The 19,756-nt window shown below is 45.2% G+C and overlaps 1 protein-coding gene across 1 annotated transcript in view; it reads left to right on the forward strand.

The window, feature by feature from the left end:
- Window positions 1-2,660: 2,660 nt before the first annotated feature.
- BRINP3 (BMP/retinoic acid inducible neural specific 3) overlaps window positions 2,661-19,756 on the forward strand; it is a 209,088-nt gene continuing 191,992 nt past the window's right edge. Inside the window, exon 1 of the mRNA XM_069022751.1 lies at window positions 2,661-2,780. The gene's annotated coding sequence lies outside the window, so the exon portion shown is untranslated. The remainder of the gene's footprint in view (window positions 2,781-19,756) is intronic.

Raw genomic sequence — 19,756 nt, forward strand, 5'->3', positions numbered from 1 at the left:
CAACTGAACTATTCCATAATTCTATGAGTCAATGTAGTGAAGAATATCAGAATATTCTTATTAAATTTAAAGTGGAAAAGAACCATAAGAGTTGATACTAGCTGAGGAAACCAAGTTGTCCTGCTCTGTAGGTGAAAGAAGGTGGCAGGGAGGAAAGGGTGAAATAAAGTGAAATAAAGACCAGACGATGTCCACTGCACCTCTGGAAGCTATGAAATAGGAACTCCGCCTTGTTGTGAAGTGTCTGAGCCAAAGACTAATGAAGTCAGTCTCTTTTATTGGGAGGGTGAGGTTGGTCAGACTCAAAATCCTCCTTGGCTGATTTAAGCTACCTTTGGTGTGAAGGTGCTGCAAAGAAAGTTCGGCCTAGGACACCACTAGAGAAAAGAAGAAACCTGAAGGGAAGAGCAGAAAGGCGTTAACATACCAGCAAATCTCTTTTTATACCTTTTTTGTGTGTCTCTCTCACACACGGGCAATATAAAGGTCCAGAGGATGCTGCAGTACCAAGCACTGCCATGAAGGTGCTGCTGTCCATGTGCACCCCCCGGCACTGTGGATCTATCCCAGCCACGCGCTACGTCTGTCCTTTGTTTTCTCTGAGGTTTTATCAGTCTTAGAAAATGGACAGTACCCTTATTGAATGTCTTGAATCCCAAGTCTATTTGACAGTCATTGCAGGCTTGATGTGCAGCAGTCTCTGTTAAGAAACACAAGCTTTACATAAACAGGCTGACCTTTTTAACCGGCATTTTGTCCGGAGGAGCTGAAGGGGAGGAGATAAGGGAAGAGAAGGGGGCAGAGGAGTCTTTGCTACCTGTTGCTGTAAGAGAAATCACATCCTGAAGGAAAGAGACCTTTTGTTTTTGTAACTGCATAAAGAATCGTATTTATCTCTACATATTTAGCAGCGACTACACCTGCAATGTACACTGCATTTTTTTCTTTACAAACCGTATCATCTTTCCTTCACTCCTTTCTTGTGTCCTCGCTAAAGAAAAAAGTCAAAAAAGCCCCAAGCAGGGTAAATCATTGCTAAGATCAGCTCACTCCACAATTCTTTAGCATAAAAATGATTAAATATGCTGACAGGAAGAAACCAATGTGGTGCCAGTGGAATCTCGGGTTTCTGCGGTTTCCGAGTTTTCCCCAACAGATTCTGGAAACATAAAACTGCTTCCAGAGATAACTGAAAGAAGACAAAAAGCCTCTTAACCAAACCCCAGAAATTACCATCGCTTTCAAAGACCACATGGAGCACAGCAGAGAAGTGCTGGTGATCACTCCACATTGCCCAGCACACACATCACGTACCCTGTATGGTTACTGTGCCTATTGATCCTGCTAAGCGTGGGGAGAACACAGCCATGCTACATCGCAGGGATGCCAAAGCTCCGTGCTGATCTGCACGCTGCTCCCTGACACGGGCTGGCTCTCAGTTTACTCGCGCTGAGCTCTCAGCCCAGCTACAGCCAGGGAAAAGCATTTTTATTAGCCATGAACGCGTGTCTGCTTACAGCACGGGTGTAGAAGAGGGACCAGCAGAGGGGAGGGGGACATACATCAAGCTCCATAAATGCTGGCCCTGCCTCCCTCTCCCCCACACACCTTCAAATTCCGCGCACATTCCGGAGCCACTGTGCGAGGAAAAGGGTGATTTTTCCGCCGAGCCAGGTTGTTATTTCCATACCAAGAGCCTGGAAGCATCGAGAAGCGGGGGGGATGGAGGGGAGATGCTCCGCTTACCCGGGGCAGGAGAGGGACACGGGTGATGAGCAGGGACATTTCCGCCCATCGCCTCTCCCCTCTCCCCCGCAGAGGTTCCTGCGTCCCCGCGCAGCTCCCAGCAGCCGGTTCCCCGCTCAAGGATCTCTGCAGCCCTTCCGTGCCGGGCTCGGAGGGAGAGAGGCGCGGCGGGGAGCAGGGCTGCAGAACACATAAAATAAAAAGATGTGAAACAAAGAGCTTGGCCGAGGGTGGTACGTCCTTACCTGGTCCGTATCGCCGCCGTGGCTCGCTGGATTGCGGGTGCAGGAGGAGGAGGAGGAGGAGGAGGAGGCGGAGGAGGAGAGGCTGGTGCCGCGCCACCCGCAGCCCGCGGGCGCGCCGAGCCCCGGCCCCGCCGTGCCCCGGCCCCGGGAGCTGCCCCCGGCCCTGTCGCCGCCTCCCCCGCGGTCTCGGCTCCCCGCACCCCCTCCGCCGCTCGCCCCCGCTCCGAGGGAGGTCGCGGAGCCCGGCAAAGCCCCGGCCAGCGTCGCTCCCCCGGCCCCCGGCCGCGGATGCCGGGATGAGCCCCCGGCGCTCTCTGGCCCTCCCGGCTCGCTCCGGCCTCCCGCTCCTCGGTGCGGTCTTGTCTGTGTTCCACCTGCGTGGGCAAAGCCCCTGTCCTCCTGCCTGCGGCTGAGATCCCACAATTTGTTATTCTTTCCTCGAGAATCGCTTCCATCACCACCAAAAAAACCCACATCTACCCCAGCAAATCCCATCCCTCTTCGCAACTCCTCTTGCTATTCGGGTTTGCTTCCCTCTCTCCTCCTCCTCCTTCTCCCCTCCCTCTTTCCCCCCTTTTGGGTTTGGAGCCTCTCTCTGCCCTGCACACACACACAGACAGGCACGCACGGTGTAAATGGGTTGTCACACACACAGAACCGCTGCTGGTTCCCAAAGTCCCCCCACCTTGCTCAGCCTTCCTCTAGCTTGAAGCCGCGGATCATGGACTATATGCTTGGAGCCGGGATGCGTTTTATTCACAGCCGCTTCGCCTCCTGCAATTTCACCCGGTGAGTAGGTTTGATCTCGCGTTCAGGTGGCGTGTTTCCAACAGGAAGGACACTAAAAACAACAGGGAAAAATTAAAAAAAAAAAAAAAGGAAAAGAAAAAATAAATTTTAAAAAGTATTGCTCCCCCTTGTTCCTGAACGGGCTGGCTGCACTTTCTAAACTCGAAGGAATTAGGAAACACCAGTTCTCTGCCCACGTTCATTCCCAGTCACCGCGCTCGGCGCTGATTGCAGCGCGCTCCGCATCATCGCTTCCAGAGCCTTCATCGTTGCACTGCTTATTCATCACATTTTATTCATGTTTCCATCAGGCATGGTATCTGCTCCATTCCCTGGTTTAACCCTTGCAGACGAAGCCGCTGGGGTGGGCGCTGGAAGGGCTCAGTGCTTCTCCCCGTGCCGGGGAAAGGACAGGATTGCTGCTGGCAGAGGGAGCCGTGAGCGTGCCTGAGGAATGTCTGGGAATCTGCGGGGGGAGACCAGGTGGAAAAGTTCATCGCTCTTTCCCATCCCCTGAAGAACTTGGACAGGATTGGGGGTGGGGAAGGATTCTCCAGAAGAGATAGGAAAGGATTTCCAGACCTAATGTCCCGTCGCGTGTGCCGGGAGGTGGCAGTGGCCAGGCGGCAGCGGTGGGGGCGGCCGGGGGTGCGGGGGAGCAGCGGGGTCGGCTGCCGGGGCTTCTGTCCTGCTGCTGCCGGGGCTTCTGTCCTGCTGCTGCCGGGGCTTCCATCCAGCCGCTGCCGCCGCTCGCCCGGCGCCCTTTCCTCATTTCTCAATCCCATCGCTCCTGGTTTTAGTTAATTACTATTTTCGGGCATGCCTGTATTTTCGGCTGGCCAGAAATTGGCTCCTGAGGAGCGCAGGATAGGAGCGAGGCGTCTCCCTCACAGAACGTACGCCCACCTGTACATCTACCTGACGCAGAGGTAGATGGTAGAGGTAGGTCTCTTGAATCAATTAGGGGCTTCTTTGAAAGAAAAAGAGAGACCAACCAAGGGAAATAAGCACCTTATGTTTAAGAAAAGGACAAGCGCCCTCAGAGTGCTAGTTGTGGGTGATACTTCCAGGGTTTCACTGTCTCTAATTAGAGGCAGAGATCCACCCACGGTCCATAGCAGAAGGTAGGGAGGAAACAGGTTATCTCTCGTGGGGAGGTATTGACGGGGCTCCGTGTAACTCTGGCGTTTGGTGCAGGATAAGTGTGTGCGTGTGTGTCTGTGTGTGCGAGGTCATGTCTCCAGAGCAGTACATGAAGACATCACATGTGAGCAAGGTGTTAGAGCCTTGCAAGCAGGTAGAGATGCCAGTGAGAAACAACAAGATCCGAATTTATTGCCTGGTGGCAAGCCGAAGAGGGGAAAGACCAATTCAGTGCCAGAGTGTGCTGCCCCCCTGTTCTTCCCTCCCTCCATCCTCCTCCTCCCCGCCCTATTGCCCCCCCCCCTTACCCCCCCAGCCGCCAAATTGCTGGCTGATGTCTGGAAAGGAGTAGTGAAAAAGCCCTTCAAGTGTGGATCCAAAATCCACCCTTCCTCCAGCTCCTCTCTTCTCCTCCCACCGGCTCGAAGCCCCCATGCCTACTTATCTCCTTCCAGCTAAGCGTCCTTCCCCCGGAGCCTCTACTCCAGCAGATTTTCCCATTCCCGCTGACTTGCCCCTGTGCCCCCACCTCCTCCTGCCCCGGCCCTTTCCATGAGACCGAGGTGATTAACCAAATCCCAGGCATTTCTCCTGAATTACCCGCCTCTGGCGCTGCTGCTGCCGGGATCCTCCCGCACCAGGCTGCTCAGGAAAGTTTCCTTGCAGTCATATCCCCTTCCCTCCCTAGGTAGGGAGTGGGTTTCAAAACCTCTACCTGATTTTTAATACTTTTTTTTTTTTCCCTTAAACCTTTAAAAAAGAAAAAAAAAAAAAACCCAAACAAACCAGCAAGTCCTGAGGGATTTATGTAGTAGTGGGAATAGCTCAGCCAGTGAGCATCGCCTTGCCGTGCTGCTTAAATGCTACCGCTCTGCAGAAGAGATTTATGTGCCCATCAGCAGAATATTTCCCGGGTTTAAGAGCACTCAATATTCCCTCTGCTGACGGGGATGGGAGATGGTAGGACACAGGATGAGGGCAGCGGAGTTGTTTAGCTCACAGGCACTGTGACGGATGGCAGTAAAACGGTGTCTGGGCAGTAGAAGTGACACAGGTTGGGCCGGCTGGCATTCCTACACTCAGCGGAAGGCGAGGGGACACACATCAAACCCTTTGCATACAACACCAGATAAATCAATGCAAGTAACGCGGGCTTAATGGGCGATTGCAACAAGCGAGAGTCGGGCATGGCAAATAGAGAAGACTCCCGTTATCCTTGATTTCCAGCATTCCGCACTCCCAGCCCAGGGATACCTTCTGCTCACATGGGGCTGGATGACTCAGAAAAAACAGAGGAATAGCGGGCAGCAGCCGGGCGGATTTTGCTTTGCCGTAGTTGGTTCTTTTGCTTTTGGTACCATAGATTGGCCGTGCGGAAATACCTCCCGAGCCCCGCGGCCCGTTCCTGAGACAATGCTCCCAAACATCTCTCTTCCCTGTATTTAGACGTTCAGGCTGCCTGCTTGCCCGTGTCTGGCTTCACCGCCAAGGATTACCTCCATCTGCCCTGAAGCTGCGTGGCTTTGGGACTCCCTTTTTGGCCGGGAGTTAATCTCCTAATCTCCCGTACTGGCGGTGGCAGACGGACATCCAGGGAGGTGGCTCTGGCACAGGGAACACCTTTAGGGATGCGTGTCAGCGTCCAGCCTGCCTTCTCAGCCGCCCGGGCTTCATCTGCCCCGCTCCCCCGAGCCGCGCGTGTCCCCGGGGCAGGTCCCGGGGGCAGGGCCGGGAGGGGCCGGTGACAAGGCGGAGGTCGGGGGGGAACACGCCGCCCTCCCCAGCAGCAGGAGGGGCTGCTCCGGCTCCGGGCGGAGCGAGCGCCGGCAGCCGGGCGGCAGCGCCGGTCCCGGCTGCGGGACCCCCCTGCTCTCCCCCCGCCGCCCCTCTCCAGCCTCTCCGCATCCTCGGCAGCCGAGGGCAGCTCGTTTCGTGGGGGAAGGAGAAAAACACGCCCCCCCCTCCTCCCCCCCTCCCCGCCAGGGAGCGGTGCGTGCCCCGCAGCCGCCAGTCCGTGCTGGGCCGCCCGCAGAGGGAGCAGAGGCTTCACCGCAAAGAGTTAACGCAGGGCTGCAGGGTGCTCCAGGCTGGAGTCCTGTGTGCGCCTCTGAGATGCACCAGCCAATCCCAGAGACAGCAGTGAACTAGATGTAGCATGCTGTAAGGAGGGAGGTGAGGAAAATAGGGTGTAAACTGTCACCGTCCATCGCCAGGCAGACCTGCTTTTTGGGCTACGGTTTCTGTGCTACTTAGAGACCATCATGCATTTAAAAAGGTAAGGGCTTTGTTACCAACAGTCTGTGTTGTGATTCACTGCCGGATTCAAGTGCATTTTCTGTGTGGCTTTCATTTAGTGCTAAATCGTGTAGCGCAGAGCGGGAAGAAAGTGGCATGTGGCATGATTTACTGTTCGGGAGTCGTTTTGGGAGACTACGTCAGCTTCGAGTTGTAACGATTTCATGTAGAGATTAAGCAAGTGAATGCATGTGAAGTAAAGTGAATTCATGACTGGCAGAAAAAATGAGATGTATGTGATAAGAGAAGGATGTTCTGTTGTAGCACCAAAATCAGTTATGGATCTGTATGAAATGAAGGCTAGTGTGAGATAGACCTGCTTTTGAAAAAATGTGGAGAGTAATTCAGACGCATGTATCTGACAAGCAAGTCTGACAGAAAAAAAGCAAAAATAACTTCTTTCCTAGGAAAAACCCCATGCCTAACTTTATTTAAATACAACATCACAAAAGAATGCTATAAAAAGAAGTGAAGTCAGAACCTTACAGAGTCTGTATGTTCAGAGATGAGTGACTCTGACACATTAAGTGTACAGAGATAAAGCTAGAGTGGCCCTGCTTACATTTACAAGATATAAGAAATAACTTCAGAGGAGCAATCCGTTTAGATATCAGACTTTACAGACTGCTGTCATTGCTCAACTCCATCCCTGTGAGGAGTTACTCATTTTAAATAGGTGCTCCATCAGCTTTGCCATAAGACCAGCTTTGGGAGCAGAAACATTTGACTGGATCTCTTCCTTTCTGTACCCGAGCATAGCAACAGACCCTCGGTCTCAGATGCTGTTGCAGTGCTAATCAGCAGAGTTCCATCAAGAAACTACCTACAAATTCTGGCCTCCAACCATTTTTCTCTCTAAGACATGTACATGATTTAAGCAGGGGAGGAATAAAAAAAAAGATCTGTGATATTTTCTGTAAGCTGATCCACCTCCAGTGAGAGCAAACCTCCCCAACAGACGCTGAGTTCACCGGAGTCGTGTTTGGGGTGCTTGTTCACGAAATGCTGAAACCCTGTGAGTGAAAACGTTAACTAAGAAACATGAAAACAAGCAGCTGAATGTTTTTACAGAGCTCAGTACAGAAGGCAGCATTTGTACAACAAGCCAACAAAACAACTTGAGAATATTCAAGTGATGTAATCATCCCCACTTATCCTTTCCTATTTTTTCCTACAACTCTCTGACTGCCTCCGTGAAGAATTAATTACAGAAGTCAATTCATTGTTTACACCAACTTGTCCAAAAATTTACTTTTTAGTCACATAGATTGCAGTGACTTTTCATTCCTCTCAGTCCCAGGCAACGATTTATGGGACTAAAATATTTTTACTTCATTTGTATCAACTCAAAATTGAGCAATCATATCTGATTGTGATCAGTCTAAGTAATTTCTTGCTTGAGATGCAACAACCATTGAAAACAAAAGGAAGGTCTTTTTACCAGCAAGCTTGCTTCTTCAGCAGTTCTTGAAAATCTAAATGGAAAATTGGATGATCAAACTACTCACCTAAGTTTCCCTCTGAAGAAAAAGAGTGGTGGGAAGTATTAGGTGATAGTTTCTGGAAACATTATTTTCTAGCTCTCAGGCATGCCTCGTGCAGCCCTTTCTCAATCCTCCCAAAGCTTCACCTCTCCTCAGAACCAGAAGTAGACATTCGTTTTTACTCTCCTGAAACACTTGTAATCTCGTATGGGAGCAAGATCACCAGAAAGACACTTTGACAAACAGAGCCCAGGTACTCTTTGAGAAAGGTTGTGCTGAAACCACTGTCCTGTTAGAGCTGCAGGTAGTAGATGACAGCCAGTCATGCCATGGGGAAGGTGTCTAACTTCTTCTTGATCTCATACCGTACCATCATAAGAGAACATTTTTTAAAAACAAATTTGCAACCACATTTTCTTCATAACATTGATTTCCTTCTTGCTCAATATATGTGTGTTCGGTGAGGGCCTGATCTTGGACAGTTGAAGGATATCAGGACATCCCTATTAACTTCAATAAAAGCAAGATCAGTTTCCAAAACAATATTTTGGACTGCAAAGTGAACTTCAGATTTAGAAGGAAAAAAAGTGAGCATCATGGAGTTACATGCTGCACACTGAGCAGTGGGAGGCTTTGCACACCTTGAGTCAAATTGTATTAAAATACTAAAAAGCTGAAGAATTTGTAACCTGATCTTACATTGGTCTAAGCCTCAGTGCTTTTTCATAATTGATATAGCAACATTTTTCTGTATGAAGTTGAGGAACACTGAGAGATCCCCACTGAGCTGCAGGTAATCAGCACCTTGTGACTCAGGTCATCACCCTGCTGAAAACTGCAATGTGAATAATTTGGTCTTCTAGCTTTGAAGTTAATAATGTATATGTACCCCAGTTTGTGTGCATACACAGATGTAGTTTGTATATCCATATGCATACATCGATATAAATATGCACGATATGCACTGCGCATCCCTCCACACCCACGGTCTGTATAATCCCTTTTTTTGCCCTGGCTCACACCATGGGAATGATTATTTAGCCCAGTCTATTTCCCATCTCCCCCTGAAAGTCTCCACCTGCTCTGTGTGCCACAGAATAACACGCTGACGAGAGGGAAGGAGGACACTCTGCCACACCAGAGCTTTTCAACTTCAACTAATGAGCCTCTCACAAAGGCCACGGATTTTGTTCCACCTTCAGGAGAAGATTGACCAAGCAATATATTTTGTTAGCTAAATTAAGACTATTAGACTGTAGTGGTTTCTCTTATAATGAGGTGAGAGCATAAGGCTCGTGTGTCAGACACCTTTATTATAACAGTTACGTTAATGGGGAAGAATTCTGCTCACTTGCAGTAACACCTTCACTGCCACATCCAGCAGCACTCAATTAATGAGGAAAGTGGTTTGTAAGGCAGTTTTTGTACATTGGCAAGTAAAGGATGTAGATCTGGGGAACCAGAGCACTGCTCTATACCCTTAATCCCATATTATTCATGACTACTGAGAATTCTGTAGAGCTAATTTAGCTCTTTCAGTACTTACAAATCTACTGGAAATAACAAAAACACCTGGTTAGGTGAACATGGATGACCACTCTGAAGTCAAACGGGATTATTAAAATCCATTATAAATGTTACTTTTTAATACCTTCTTTTTTTTTCCTCTTTTTTTCCTTTATTTGAAGTCTGTTTCTAAGGAGGCTTACCATTGCTGGTGAAAAGCACTGCTAAATGCTGAAAAATGCCATCATGGATGGAGGTGGCAGCCCAAGTGGATATTTTTATTTCACTGTTTTTCACCTAAAACATTATTGATCCCTATTCATTGACAATTTGCTGGACAGAGAGAAACACATATAGGTTACAACAATTTTGATATTGAATAATTCTCTATGGTTTGTGCTTAATGGGCTGCCCTAAAGGTTAAAATTGCTGTATTTTAGGGCAGAGATGATACAGACCTCTTCTTCTCCAGGATGTGTAGCTGCCCAGCACTTCTTGGATTAATCCCCTTATTCCTTTGGGTCTGTACCAACATTTCTAAGGAAGATGCTTGTTTAGATAAAGCAGGAACGTTTATGCAGGTCAAGACTCATCCTGCTGCCAGCCTCTGGGGACGGTGGATTTATTTCACAGAGAGCCATTAGTTGGTGATGTTCTCTTCTTAAGTCGCTGCTCCTGTGGGATGCAAATCTGACTCATTGGCTTAAAAAGTAAAAGCTTTAGTAACTACCTAAGCACCCTTTAAGCTCTCTGTTAGCTTGAGTTTATTAGATTGATTCACATTAGTTGAAGAGATGGTAGTGGCTTTTTTTTTTTTTTTGAAAAGAACTCTTATTTATAAACCAGCTTAACTTCTTCATACTGGCTTGTCTTGGCTGGGCCAAGTCTAGAACGTTTTCTCTGTCTTTCTGGAAAAAAAGAGGTTATAATAAAGAAAGCTGATGATCCTCATACTCAAAGAGACTGCAGTGGTCTGTAATTCCTCATAAACTGTTTTGTGTCTCTCATTCAGCACTGTGAAGGTATTGCTGAAAGTTTAAAGCTCCTCAGCATTAGCTGAACAAATTTCTGCAGAATAAGAACGTGTTTTGCTATGAGCTACAGCAAGAAATAGTGATCATTTTGTACTAAGGTGGTTTTAGACTGGCTCATACCTAAATTAAAACAGTAGAGAGATAGCAATGCCTGATGCAAAGTCAGACTTTCACCTCTTGTAGCATGATGTTCATAAGAAATACATCTTTTAGCAGACAGGCTTTTTTTTTCCCCCTCTAGTTTTGCAATTTCTTCTAATCTTGTCTAAAATCAAGTCTTGCAAGGCAGCTCTGGTGTTAGATTTATGTGAGATAGCAGGCTGCCCAGTACACATAACATAATTATTACTTGTACAATCAAGCTTTATCCATCCTGAGCTGCAATTAGACCCACACTGGCTTGTTGGAGCTCGAATCTTTGCTCAGTCAGCCATAAAGTCCCTACTCTTGCTATAAAAAATTAATAGCTGTAACATGAACATTTAAGAGGATCTGGCTACTGCCCATGCAGTGGCTACAGGCTTGGAATGCTGCGGCAAAGGGACTGTGGAAAAACCATGCAACAGTTTTGAGCAGGATCAGCTGTAGAACTATGGTCTCTTGAAGCTTCCACGAGTCCTGCCTTGGGAGCTGGCACAACAGGAGGTGTAAATTTGTTGGTTTTTTCCTGCTGGAATAAATAGGTTGAAGATGAGGAACCTGAAAGGAGTTTTAACCACCCATTTATATCAGCTGAAAACCATCTACACCATCTGTGAAATCAGCTGTAAAATATGCTATGAGATCTGGAGCACTTTTCTCTGAAAGGCATAATAAAAGGGCAAAATAAAAACATTACCATTCTATTACATATCATTGTTAAGAAATAAAATATATAAAATAATCCATTCTTCTTGCAATGCATCCAGAAAAGCGCATTGAAAGAAAAATTTCATGATGTTAGATCTTTATGGATGTTATTCTTAACTACTGGTCTGAATTGTAACCACTAATTTCCACGTGGAAAATAAAACCAAGAAGAGTGTAAATCCTCGATCAGATGCAGCCTTAGCTAAAATTAAAGGGCTACATCCCATGCCTGAGTCAGAGCCTCCAAACTGAGAAATTCATTCTTAGAAATAAAAGAATCCCCAGCCACATTATTTGTGGATTAGGTCAGGTAATATCTGAGGGGATGGAAGTACGTGAAACTAGGCTGGATGTTGTAAACGTGTCCCCATTGCAATCAGTACAGTTCATTGCTATTTTGGCCCTCTTCTTAAGTCCAGAGAACTGCTACACACCGTCACTTTCCCCCTTCATTATTGTACGAACAATATTAGCACTCCAACAGCTTCAAAGAAACTTCTATTTTTGCCTGAGACTGACAATTCCTTTCCTCTCCATTCTTTTTCTGAGCATTTGTTGCAAAATCTCCAGGAACAGAAATTTTAAGTAGCAACAAAAATAGTCAGCCGCTCTGTTTGTGGAATAATCAACTTCCTTTTTATTTTATAACATTTTTTGCCATCCAACAATTTGAAAGCTTTCTATAAGCATTGGCTGTTCAGGCTTCACAACAGAAACTGTCATTACAGAAGGTTAAGGGACTTGGCAGAGCTTATACAGTAAAATCAAAGCTGTGCTTTAAGGTAGCTCAGCTCCAAGTACTCTCCTTCCTCTCTGTAACCTGAATCTTCTTCAGTTCAACAATCTGTTGGCGAGCAAAGTTTCCTCCCACTCCATCCCATTTTAGCCCTTCTGCACTCATCAGTTATATTTGGATTTGTCCTCGGGCTCGAAAGCCTCTAGAACCAAAGCTTTGTGTAAATAGCTGCTTCCTCCTGTTCTGGATGGCAGCAGCTGTAAGAGCCCTGGGTTTCAAAACCACTACAAGGATGAATTAAAAGAGGAAAGGGCTGTTTGTTACTCTGGAATGGGTTACTGGGCACAGCTTATTTACATGTGTCTCAGTCTCTTCGTATCCTGCCGATACTTAGCTGTCAAATTGGGTCAGAAATCTTGTCTGGGGACTAAGAGTTATGAGTGAAAAGGAGATATGCTGCTGGAACTAGTGTGTCATGACTGTTCAGTGATCATTTATTACTTAATTTTAGGGTGTAGTCTTTACAGATCCTGAGAAGCAACTCGATTGCCATTAAAACACACCCAACGAGATCACCAGAGTAGAGAATACTGGATGATTAGAAGTTAAGCATTCAGTTAAAAAAAAAAAAAATCCAGTAAGATGGAATGAAGGCTGCTAAATGTGTGTCTCCTGTTGAGATTTTCTTCAAACTTGAATGCTCCAGTATGAAAAAATTGTATGTCACAGCAATACATGTCATTCTGTGCCTGAGGAAATGCTGGACCAGAGCCTCTCCTAAAGCTGTTACTTTTCCATAGAGCCACTCCCAAACTTGTTCTGAGAGAGCTTGTTCTGTTTCCCTTATAACACTTTTCACACCATCAGATGTTCTAGCTGAAAATTTTTGGACAGTTTGGGAGAATGTTTAGCATAACTTGTGTAGTGGAAGGGTGACTTAAGACTGAAATGTCATGCCGAGTTTCAATGCATAGAGCTTTTGTCCATGTGCACTTGTGGGCTTGCAAAGGTGAAGGTTTCATCCTCTATGGACTTCTGTGATTGGAAAAGTGCAGTCATCCAGCCTGGAGCAGACTTCCAGCTCTCAGAGCAGCAGGTTTTCTGTGCCTTCGTGGCATCCTGGCTGTTGGTCAGTTGAACCCCAGGGCTCAGCCAGGGTCCTGCTCATCCTTTCCAGAAATCAGCTTCATTTTAGCTCCTTCTGTGACTTATACCTGTCATCTACCAAGAATTTGGGTGCTGGCCCACATTTAAAGATGAGGAACTTGAGACACTTGAGGACTTGCGTGGATTTTACAAGATCATGGAGTGAAAGGAAAGTGCGGAGTGGCTTTAAACTGAAAGAGAGTCAATTTAGAGATTTAGATTGAACATTGAGAGGAAATTCCACCCTGGGAGGGTGGGGAGGCCCTGGCATAGGGTGCCCAGAGAAGCTGTGGCTGCCCCTGGATCCCTGGCAGTGTCCAAGGCCAGGTTGGACAGGACTTGGAGCAACCTGGGCTAGTGGAGGGTGTCCCTGCCCATGGCAGGGGGTGGAACTGGATGGGCTTTAAGGCCCCTTCCAACCCAAATCTTTCTGTGGCTCAATCATTTCTCCCTTTCAGTTTTTCAGCAACACAGCCCCACCAGCACCACACAAGCTGGGAATGGAGGTCCTGGAGCCCCTGGTCAGCCCCCAGAGGTGTCAGGAGACCCAGATAAGGCTGGTCAAGGATAATGAGGCCTTTTTTGTGCTCTCAGAGACTTGACAGGTAATATCTTCTCCTCAGTGGGCTCCTTGCAGAAACAGATTCACTCATTAAGGCTGAAAGACTGCAATGACAATTTGGGGATGCTGCTTTACATCATCAGCTAAAACACATAAGGATCCATTTGCACAGGAGGATGAACTTAGACTAACAGATCTAGAAAGTGCCTGAGGGAATTTATACATCATGATTTGGGCAGCAAAGGGAAAAATGAGGTCTTTTACAAATATCAGACATTGAAACACTTACCTTGGTACGCCTGGCAGCCAGCACATACTTCGCAGGCTGAGGAGGCTGGCACTTGCTGCACTGGGAAGCAGCAGAAAGCACATGGGGACATCAGCTGAAGGCTCACAGGCACTTGCAGGAGTGAAATTCTGCAGGGACAGAGCAAATACCGAGGCACGCTCTGTGGGCAAGAGCTGTAGCACTCATCAACCAGCCCTCACAGACAGACCCGTGACGGCTGCAGAGGTCAGGCTGACATGTATTCTCTCTTTCTGTGCATGCATTTTCTGTTCTTTTCTCTGAAGACAGGGATGAGGAAAAAATAGCAGGATGAGGAAAAAAGTAGCAGGATTTTAAAAAGAAAAATTAAAAATAAGACTCTTATTTGTTGTTTATTTCAGCTGTTGAGGACATAGTTACAGGGGTCTTGTGCTTGTCTTTGAGAGGGGAGAAGAAAGCTGAAATCTGGCAGTGGGTGAAGCTCTATTTGAATAAAGGAAAGATGCTGATTTAGGGTACATGTAGTAAAAACTGCTACCAGGACCTGCTATGAAGACCACACTTAATCTTAAGCCTGGAATGCAAAACTCTCCTAAGCTTGTTAGACATAGAATTAATTTCTCCTTTCAGATTTCTTTTTGGATTATTGTAGCTCAGAATGAATACCAGAGAACAAGCTGATCCAATCCCCCTCCAGAAAATCATGTTGACAAACATGGCTTGTCTATCCAGGGGCCTTCTAATTTTTCCCCGGTGTCACACGCCGTCCCCTGCAGCTCACATGTGTCAGATCTGATGGCAGGGAGAGCTCACCATCCTCCACCCTGGTCCTTCTCAGCAACCTGGGCCAGTTGGCATTGGGAGAAGCTGAGCTTTAAGATCCCTTCCAGCCCAAACACTTGTGGCTCTATGGTTTGGTGATTCCAGTGCCCCAAATGCCTGTTCTGTTTCTTTGTTCTACCAAAGGCACCTGCTGGGTCTCTTGTTCCTGCCCCAGACATCTGGTGGGACTTCAGACTGGCAGCTGACTATGACCACAGGACAGAGCAGCCCACCTCAGCTCACAAGTCCTTTTGCTGTCCTTCAGGAAGTTCAGCTTGGGGGATTTTTTTCCTGTGGATTTGAGTATCCTCCTTTGAAGAACAGAACCTACATGACGGCTAAGCCCAGAGCAGAGCACGACTGAGATACTTTTGGCTCTCTGCTCTACCCTCCTCCTCCGTAGCTGATACTGATTGCAGCACTTTCTGCTCTTTTCTTCCACAGCACATCATCAGCTCCACGGCTGTTTCATTTACACTGGGCTGTGTGAGGATTCCATGGGCAGAAGCCTCCTCGGGTCTCACTCATTTAAAATTGTTAGCATGAGAAAAATTGCTTCTTGAGAAAAGAATAAGAACCACTGATGATAACACAGTAGGTCCTGCGGTGCTCTGCAAAGGTGGGCAATACGATCATCACACTTCAGATGGGGGAGTGAAAGCAGAGACACATGAAGTGATAAACCCAGGGTCTTGTAGCAGATAAGAGCAATCTCTGAGACACAGACTATTGCTTTATTCTTTATGCAAAATGTCTTTCCATTTTTCAGTGTCAAAATACCTTTGAAAAAAAATGGTCTGGACTTATCTTGCCTTCTCTGAGCTTCACCGTTTCCCACCCAGCTGCAGTGAATAAAATGTTGCTCCTTGCCATTGATTCAAAGTTGCAGCGTTCCTGAGAATTTTGTGTAATAGCTAGGAAACAGAGTTTGCTCCATTCCTGTTTTCCATGATGTGCAGTCTAAAAGAAATATGAGGAATACTCTGCTACACCATGTATTGTACTTGATCAAAAGCAGTAACTTTGAAATCCCTAAGGCTTGTGGGGAATGGAGGCATGGAGTACCAAAACCCTCATAAACGGTAAAATTATGACCTGACTGAAATCCAACTGCCTACAAACAGAATTGGATGTATTCCTCTCCATCTGTCACCAGATTTTTTTCTTTTTTTTTGTTTTATTTTAAAGGCTATGTAAGTGATAGCTAATATTTTGATTACTTCAAAGAAAGACAAACTTTGTGTTTTGCGTAAAAAAGCACCATCTTAGACACGTTAATTTTCTAAAGGTTATAAAAAACTTATTAATTACTTTCCTTTGAAAGGACGTATCTGAGAATAACAGTCTTAAATTTTTGTTTCATCATTATGGGAAGTTACAGCCAGGAGAACCCCACTTCAGCACAGAGGATTGTCAATTTTCCACGGAGAGCTGGGACGTATCAGCGTTTTCTTGGAATTCAAGTGAACATAAAAACCAAAGGACTTCAGAGAGACCTTGGTCTTCTTCCTTTTCACTGACAGAAGGGGATCTCTGTGGGATCTCAGACCAGGGCCTCAGATACATCTCTCAGATTGCAGGGTAGAGAGAAATATTAAAAAAACCAAACCCAAACCCAATCTTATTAAAAATGCCCGTAAATTTGTGCAGTTATTTTATTTTGATTCTTGAGAACTGCAGGTAGATGTGGCCCAAAAAAAGTTCCTGGTGATGCCTAACATCAACTTCATTGACCCTTACTTAAAAAGTTGCTCCACTACTGAACCAGTAATGACCAATTTCGAAGCTATATCTCTACTGTATATTAACACATCTGTATTATACTTGACTCTCACCTCTCAGGAAATAAAAGATTACATGCACTGAGGTAACAATAGATTACTCATTTTTCTTTTCCCTAAAAAATTTTCCCCACAATTTCCATTTTAGAAAGGATTCAAAATTACTGATTTTTTTTTTCTTTTTTTCCTTGAGCTTTGCTGTGCACACATCTGGGCTGGCTCTACATTATTCTGTGTATCATGGCATACATTGTTTATTAATTAATGTTCTGCAAGCAAGAGAGCTCAACCCACAAATCAAGCAGACATTTCAACCTGCACTCTTTTAGCTTGGTATCTTAGTGAGGTCATAAACTACCCTCTGTAATGATATACAATTTTAATATTTTTAAAAATTACCTACAAAAGAAAGACTGAATTTGGTGGGTTCTGGCCTGAAATACCATGACAACAAAAAGACCACAGATGCCCTGTTCTCTTGTTTGCAGCTGAATCTTGATGAAATTTGTCCCAGTGGCCACAACGTTTTGCACTGCTCTTGCCAGCTCTGTGTTCTCACATGACATAAATACATGGATTTTGCCAGGCTCCAGAAGCTTTACACGTTCCTGAGAGGTAGGACTTAGCTATGGTATTCCCAGAAGATGCTGAGTCAAATTCACTAATGCCAGTGAGGAGACAATAGATTTCTAACAAAGAAGAATTTAGCCTGTTATGCTTCTCCAACCCACTTTAACCTCAGAATTTAGAAGAAGGACCAAAAGCTTCACAGCATTTGCAAATGGTAGCTGGGTGAAACCATGGGGATAACAGAAAATAGTTGTGCAGAGCATCTGCACCTGAGAATTGTCCTTTAAGCCAGCACCTCAAAGGGACAGTTGTTGACACGACAGTTTCAATCACAGAATAAATATTGCATTATTTGCTCTCTTATAAGGTCTCCTCTACTTGAAAATCCACCAGCTCTGTTACCTAACAGGTGTTTTAGTGGCCAAGCCCCACCCTTTGTCTACCACAAATTTAATACAGATTGTTCTTCCCTGGAGTTCTGTGATGGTTTTGCAACTGCAAAATTTGTATGTTCCCTATGCCTGTAACAGTCTTTAGAAAATGTTTTCAAGGCATTTGCATTCATTAGAGAATTTGAATATTCAAGATTTTAAGGTATTTCTGATACTGTAAGCTTTGCAAAAATCCTTTGGCTAGAATTTTCTAAATTATCTTTTAAGAGGAAACACACATTCAGATGCCTCTAAACAGCTTAACCCTCCCTTAGCACTGTTTTTTTTTTTTCAGGCTTCTGCCCCTTGTTCGTTAAAGTTTCTCTCTCAGGGGTGTTATGAGAATTAATGCAATGCAGAATGATTTTGCAATGACTGGACAACAGAGACAAGTGGATAAGTACCAGTTACAAATACACACATGATTTTTCTCTCCTTATTTCTCTCCTGTATATTTACAGGAAAATACCTCCATAGATCTTTAAAACAAGGAGATCTTTAAAAGAATATTAATTTCTTCTATAACCTCACAGGTTCTCTGCAGGTGTTTTGCCAGTGGTTAATTTATGACACTCTATGACGTGCAGCATTAAGCCAAAAATAAATTCCTGGCTCTTCACTATTCCTTTCCAACTGCTCATTTAGTCTAGTTTTAGGAAGATGCTACATATACACAGTAATTCACTTTCCAATCCTAATATTATCATTTTGAATTCAAAAGGGACTCAATTAGTCACCATTGCAGTTTAACAGCCTGAAACACTTAAGTGTGAATAAGTACCTGAAAAAGCAAACTCCTATCCCTTCTCATTTAATCAATTACATGATTTTTTCAAAAGAAAAGTTAGAAATTTTATAACAGCAGTAGGTATGAAAATTAAAATTCTCATTACACTCACTTTCTGTAGCTTCCACATAATGTCAGGAAATTATGCCCAGGATCTTCCCTGTCTATGCTAAGGATGATGGAAGGGAGTGAATATGCTGTGCAATATATTTTTCCCCTATTAATGATAAGAAGAGACAAAAGCATTTGTGGATTTTTGCTCTGCTGTGATGCAGAGGCTGGTCTGGCCCATCTGGAAGTGACTGGAATGTTTTCTTCATTTACACTGAGGTAGTTTCTAGCAGGAAATGGCAACCAAATGATCATCGTGGCTTTTATGGGCCAGTAGAGCAATCGATGGCATTTCAGTTTTGCTTCAGATCTGTGCAGGCTCTCTCACACAGTGGGAGGAAGGTTATGCAGCAGTGTAACCTCAACTACATGAATTTCAACCTGTGAAGGAAAGAAAGAACCCACCAGTCTAGGAAGACGATGCTCAAACTTCATGGAGTAAACACAAATATGCAGACTTCTTTTGCATGGTATTGATGGCATGGGAGTAGAAATAAAAGTTTGAGACGTCTCCATTGTAGACTCCTGGAATCTCATTTTGAAAGGATTTATAAAATTAATGCAATCTGTGTTTTAGGGTCAGAAACTACCCCATGGCTGTAACTGTTTATGGTTTCAACTCAGTGTCTTGCTACAGGCTCAGCATTAAATATGAGCAGGGTCGTTCTTTATGCATTTACTGTTTGCACAATCACGTCCAAACCATGTTACAAACAATTACATCACATAAAGCCTGAGTATTTATCTGGTTGTGTAGACAGATTATTATATTCTTAGACTGCAAATTCCTGTTAGTTCACAAGAACCTCTGTGCTCTTCTGGAGGCAGTCAGCTTCCTGCAGACCCTTGAGAATATTAATGTCTCACATACATGCACAGAGCATATTCATTCAGCGACACAATTTTCATTATAAAGGACGGGGGTGCTGAGTGTGCAGTTGCAGGACTGTTCTCTTGGAAGTATCCTTCTTGTAGGGTGCACTTACAGACCAAATTACTGATGGGAAGGAAAAATCTCCCACCAAGTTCCAAGAATCATTGCAAAGGGCATGGTAAAAATGTCACGATGAGTGCTGATTTGAGTGAATGTGGATCCAACATCTTGTTCCCTGTAAACTCATCAGCTAGAAAAATTAAAGCTCTCACATTCATATGTTTTAATTCATTCTGTGCTGTTTCACCTCAGGCTGAAAACTGGAACTGATTGCTTGTATATATTTAGGAATCTACATGACCTTTGTTATCTCTGGGAACCTCATGGTCTTGCATAGATGTTTTAATGAAATCTCTACAGGATATTAGAAACATTAGCCCATTCCACAGGTATGGGGCTGAGGTACAGAGGGAAACTGTGGCTTGTCTTCACTGAGTTCCTACATGCTGCAATCAATACTTGATTTATGATTGGGCACCCAGAAAAAATTGTTTAGGCACCATTTAAAAAGAGTTTC

This window comes from Aphelocoma coerulescens, chromosome 8 (genome assembly GCF_041296385.1).
Source record: "Aphelocoma coerulescens isolate FSJ_1873_10779 chromosome 8, UR_Acoe_1.0, whole genome shotgun sequence".
Lineage (NCBI taxonomy): Eukaryota > Metazoa > Chordata > Aves > Passeriformes > Corvidae > Aphelocoma > Aphelocoma coerulescens.